The 6,000-nt window shown below is 38.0% G+C and overlaps 1 long non-coding RNA gene across 1 annotated transcript in view; it reads right to left on the bottom strand.

The window, feature by feature from the left end:
• Nucleotides 1-991: 991 nt before the first annotated feature.
• The window catches only part of LOC138845445 (uncharacterized), a 93,425-nt gene continuing 88,416 nt past the window's right edge, over nt 992-6,000 (bottom strand). Inside the window, exons 3-4 of the long non-coding RNA XR_011382705.1 lie at nt 2,184-2,798; nt 992-1,664 (exon numbers count right to left, since the gene is read on the bottom strand). This is a non-coding gene — a long non-coding RNA (uncharacterized lncRNA). The remainder of the gene's footprint in view (nt 1,665-2,183; nt 2,799-6,000) is intronic.

The raw sequence follows: 6,000 nt of genomic DNA, 5'->3' as shown, positions 1-6,000 counted from the left end.
GATTTTAATTGATGCATACAATGTGTACTGAACAAATCAGGGTAAACAACATTTTCCCTTCTCTGACATTACATTTCATGATCATGGCCTTTGAGCACATTTCCTTTGAAAGAGGAATAGATTACTATGGTCCATAGTCACACAAACATGCTATGTAACACTAGGAACTCACCCCTTTCATCCAACTCATCTGTCATCTAACTTACCCAAAAAGAGAAGAGCTCTCCAGGGAGCTTTTTTTAAAATTACTTATTTAATTAGTTTTAAGGAAAAAGAGACACATAGAGAAACAGAGAAGGAGAGAGAACACTCCCAACCACTGGTTCACTTCACAAATGCCTACAACAACTCTGATTGTGACAGATCTCAACAATGATTTAGGAATAACACCAAAAGCACAGGTGACAAAAAGCAAAAATACAGTAAGACTGCAAAAACATAAAAAAATTATGCAAAAAAAATTAAGCTGAAAAGTGAAAGCAAGGAATAGGAGAAAATATTGGTAGATCATAGTATGATTAAAGAATAATACAAAGAACTTACACAACTCAAAGGGAAATATTGTAATAAAAAATGGACAAAGGATCTGATCAGTCTTTCCACAAGCAGCCAATAGGTGTTTGAAAAGGGGCTCTCAGCATTGCCAATCAAGAACACAATGGTTATGATCTTACATATGTAAAAAAGGCTATTATCAAAAAATAAAAACTACAAGTACTGAACCAGAATTGGAGAAAGGTAACCGATAAATTATTTTCAGGAGTGCAACCTGGTATACTTACTATGAAAAACACTACAGAGTTTCCTCAAACAAAATTAAAAATGAACTAATAAACGATAAAGCAGTCCACTATTGGATGTGTACCTAAAGAAATAAAATTACTATCTGAAAGACACATCTGTACATCCATGTTCATGTGAGCACTATTCACAAGAACTAGATATATAAATACATTGTCTATCAAAGGATGAATAGAGAAAATGCCACACACAAACACACACACACTAGAATCATATTCAACCTTAAAAAGGAAATCCTGACATTTTGTCATAACCTGGATTCAAAAGTATGAATGTGGATATTAAGTTGATTGAGGTATGACACAGAAATATAAATATCACACAATCTCCCTTATTTTTGGAACCTAATAAAATCAAATTTAAGAACAGACCATAATAATATGGTTTCCAGGGGCTGAGAGTGAAGGAAATGGTAAGATGTTAGTTGAACGACACCCATTTATCATCAGGAGATAAATTAACTCCTTGAGACCTAACACACAGCACAGAAGTGAAATGAATACACTACTCAAAACTTGTTAAAATATTTATTATTCTTTTAAAAACTATGGAAGGTGGGCTGGCGCCATGGCTCAATAGGCTAATCCTCCCCTGTGGCACCGGCACCCTGGGTTCCAGTCCTGGTCGGGGCACCGGATTCTGTCCCGGTTGCTCCTCTTCAAGTCCAGCTCTCTGCTGTAGCCCAGGAAGGCAGTGGAGGATGGCCCAAGTGCTTGGGCCCTGCATCCCATGGGAGACCAGGAGAAGCACCTGGCTCCTGGCTTCGGATCTGCATGGTGTGCCAGCTGCAACGGCCTTTGAGGGGTGAACCAACGGAAAAAGGAAGATCTTTCTCTCTGACTCTCTGTCACTGTCCACTCTGCCTGTCAAAAAAAAAAAAAAAAAACTATGTAAAGTGATGGACATGTTAGTTTGATTGTCCTAATCATTTCATAATGTACATGTACAAGGGAACTCCAAAAGACTTGTGAAAAACTAGATTAAAAGATAAAGGGAATTTTCCATAAACTTTTAAAAAAGTCCCCTCACAAATCAAAACATCACATTGCAGGCCCCGAATATATACAAATTTTGTCAATTATACTCCAATAACCTTGAAAAAATCACCCTACATCAAAATTAAAATTAAAATTAACTTCGGAATCTAGAGTTATATCTTTTTGTGGTTGGAAAGACTGTCATGGAACAGAAACAGTTTTAAAACATTTGTAAATGTGACTATCTATAATTTCCAATTTTAAAGTACAGAGACAGATCACATTATGTCTTGTGAACATGTAAACGCTAAGATGACATCGAAGTACCAAAATACAACGCTCTCGTGACCCCCTAAAACCTAGACTAAAACCCTGATTCAAATAAAGCTGCTTTGGTTAACTTACCTGGTCTATGCCCTTGTGATTGCTGTGAGCAGGAATGGGACAGGACGCCTGGACTCCTGGGTGCCAGTAGAGCCCCACACTGCAGACAGCCCCCATACTGGCCCCACACTGAGGGAAGGGTCGTGCTGTGAGCAGGAACGGAACTGGATGCCTGGAGTCGCGGGTGCCAGTCCAGCCCCCATCCTGCAGACCAGCCCCCACACTGGTCCCACACTGAGCGGAGGGTCGTGCCAGCAACAGATGGGGCCCACAGACCCCAGAGCCGACCTCTGGGAAGCTCGCGTCCTGCCAGCCTTTTCTAGCAACGTCCACCAACTCCCCTTCCCAGCCCCTCAGGCTTGGCCCCACACATCACCACTTCCCGGGTCTCAGGGGTTGGTGTCCTGCGACGGAAGAGGGGCAGAGAACAGACGGAGCAGCGGACGTCAGCTACCTCCAGGGAATGCTGGAGCCCGGTCCTGGGGCCTCTCTCCTCAGTGGAACAGGAGGACTACTATGGCGTCAACATCCCGCGTGATTTGGCTGGACAGCTTGCATACCAGGGGACGCATCACGACATAAAGGACACAGCCAATCAGGATCCTCCATAGCGCTGATGCATAATTTCCGGTCTTTCTGGATGGGAAAACAAGAGGGAGTTTGGAATTCATTTCTGACACTAGGACCTCCTGGGCTCTACCTCCCTGCAATGTGGGTGGGAGGAATTTTCTCTTCTCTTCTCTGGTCCTGCCAGCCACTGGACGCCCTCTTGCATCTTCCTGAGTGGCTTCTGCTTGGAGGTTGAACATCATTCAGGTCAGCTACAATTTAATGGCTGTTTATTGACTTAAGAGCCTTTGTTTTTTATCATATATGTGACACTTTTTGTCTAATGAATCTTCTATGTTATTTTTTAATATTGATTTAAAGAATGTTTAAAGATATTACATAATTTAACCATTTTTTCTAATTTTACTTGCACTTTTATTTCTAGTTTGCCTATTGTTCTTTAATATTATTTTCTATTTGCGTCTTTCTGGTACTTAGAATACACATACACACATACACACACGCATACAATTTTTCCAGTAATCTCATTTATCAGTTGTATTTCTTTTTAGCTTTTTCTGGATTATCTCTGTATATAAACCTCATCCAATATATTCACATTTTACAACTTTTAAATTGATCTTTACACCATATAATTTCTTTTTGCTGTTTTATTTCCTTTTCTGCCCTTGAAGTAGAAAGCTCGAGAGAGTGCAGGAATCGTGGTCTAAGTTTACTCCCAGGGAGAAAAAGGTTCAATGATGCTGTATTACTTGTGGTGTTTGCTGTAGGTTCATTGCACTCTTGATCAGAGTAACAAAGTCACTGACTTTTTTGTTGTTCTGCAGGCAGTTTTCTGTTTTACTACATGCTGAACTTCATTAAAGCTTTCCAACATGTAATCTAAATGACCATGTGATTTTCTTCTTGTGTTTTTTACCTATTGGATGGCTTGTCTGAGAATCTTTACCACTCTTGTGTGTTTTATTAAGTCCTGCTTGCTATTGATATAGTTTCTTATGTTATTTCATTTACTATATTAATACTTTGCTGTGGATATCTGTAGCTCTGTTTATGAAAGGGATGTTTTTAATAAAACTTAATGTTTATTTCAAGTCCTGGTCCAAAATTTTTTTTTTTTATTTCAAGTCCTGGTCTGCTTGCACCATCCTCACTGCAATGCAGGTGTTCCAAAAGAAACTAAGAAAAAAGCTCTGCTTATTTGCACTTTGGGTGGGTCTTTGAAATTTGTTTTTTCTTCTCTAAAATTTTGGAATATTCTGTAATTCTGGACCTGAAATTTTGATTGTGTAACTTTTTTTTGATTGGTTGTTTGGAGTTTTCAAAATATGATTTAACTTACTTGATTTATATAGTTTTCTTATTTATGTTATACTTGTGTTTTGCAAATTTGATTCTCAATATAGGGCGGATTTTGATTTCTGTAGTCAAATTTTACTTCTAAGAATTTCATACCTTTTTCCTAGCACCTTGGTCAAAACTATAATCTACAAAGGAATGATTCTGTTTTAATTCCTAAACTGGTTATTTGTGTTACTTTCCCCATTGGTTACTTAATTGTTTTTTCCTAATGGTTTATAAACTTTGTTAATATTTTTCTTAAAAACAGTCATTGTGTCCTTATTTATTTGTGGTACATTTTATAGCACTTCATAAATGTCTGCTGTTATCTTTTTTCTTGCTTTACTTGAATACTTTTTTAATTTTTTGTTTATATTTCTTAACAAGGAAGTTGTAATGATTGATTTTGAGTGTTTTATTCTAATATAATCATTTGACTATAAATTATCTCTGAGCACTCCATCCTCAGTATTCCTTCTTGTGTTTCCAACACCTGTATGTGCAAGCCGTGTCCATCTCCCAGTATCTCTGATTCCATGTACCTGCATCCATCACAGGTTACATGTGTCTCCAGTTCTGAAACCCATATGTACTGATTGGTAAATTAGTGCTTCAACCATTAGAGACCCATTCTTTACACTTGTGTGCCCAGGTAATCACAGCCCATCAACTACCCTTTCCAAGTCTGCAAAAGGACTATGGACCCTTAAAATATATCATATCTTTATTTCTTTTAGAGAAGCAGATGAATTTCAACTTTTCTTGCACCAAAATAAACTTACCTTTAAATTCCATTCACCTCAGACTTTTCAAAATATCTATTGTGAATAATAAATGAATATATAATGTATATATTTTAATTTTCATTTTAATTGAAATTCACTTTTATTTTTTCAAATAAATAAATAAAAAACATAAAATGAGACTGTTGGTGGATTTTAAGCATGGGGATCTTTTTCTGTCTGTGATGATTTTAAGAGATCACTTATCTTATTGACATTGGATTTTAGGACCCAGTTTGGAGACTAATCTCTTTGGGTGCACCAACAATGACCTATCTGTTTTTTTCTTGGTGGAGATTTGAATTTTGACCTCCAACTTTTTCCTATTTATTTGTTGATTGATTGTTGCCACAAGAAACACTGGAAGGAACATCATGTGAAGATGTCTGTGTCTGTTCCTGGCAGACCCACTCTTGTAGCAGTGCAATGTGCGATGCACATATTGCATATAAACATTGTCTTCCAGTCCAAAATGTTTAACTTGAACCTATGAAGGTTTGTCTTCCTGTTTCAAGGATATTCAAGAGATTGACTGAAATAGTCAAAGGCAACCCAAGAGAATTCAGACAAAAAGTAGAGAATGAGGTGGGCTTTGGGAGAGCTGGCCTTTGTCTCCAGCACATCATGAACTGTTAATGGGAATGAGCAAGACTAAATGACTGAAAGGTCAAAGAGAGAGTCCAGTCAGTTGCCCTGAATTGTCCCCTGGATGTGTCTGATATGGGAAAAATTGAAGTAATCATTGCTTTTTAAAGAGGATGGAAATGCATTGCTGAACAAAAATATTATTAAATCAAGTAACTATTGTACACACAATGTTGTCATATTGGAAAAAAGCAATATTATATTTTCTTTTTTTAAAGATTATTTATTTGAAAGTCAAAGCAGAGAGGCAGAAGCAGAGAGAGAGAGATGGGAAGAGAGAGAGAGAAAGAGAGAGAGAGAGAGAGAGAGAGAGGTTTTCCATCTGCTGGTTCATTCTGCATATGTCCGCAACAGCCAGAGCTGGGCTGGTATGAAGCCAGGAGCCAGAGATTCTTCTGGTACTCCTATGCAGGTGCAGCAACCCAAGGATTTGGGTAATCTTCCACTGCTTTCCTAGGTCTTAGCAGAGAGCTGGATCAGAAGTGGAGAGCCAGAACCTG

This window comes from Oryctolagus cuniculus, chromosome 15 (assembly GCF_964237555.1).
Source record: "Oryctolagus cuniculus chromosome 15, mOryCun1.1, whole genome shotgun sequence".
In the NCBI taxonomy this organism is placed as follows: domain Eukaryota; kingdom Metazoa; phylum Chordata; class Mammalia; order Lagomorpha; family Leporidae; genus Oryctolagus; species Oryctolagus cuniculus.
This window is presented reverse-complemented; position numbering and strand designations above follow the sequence as displayed.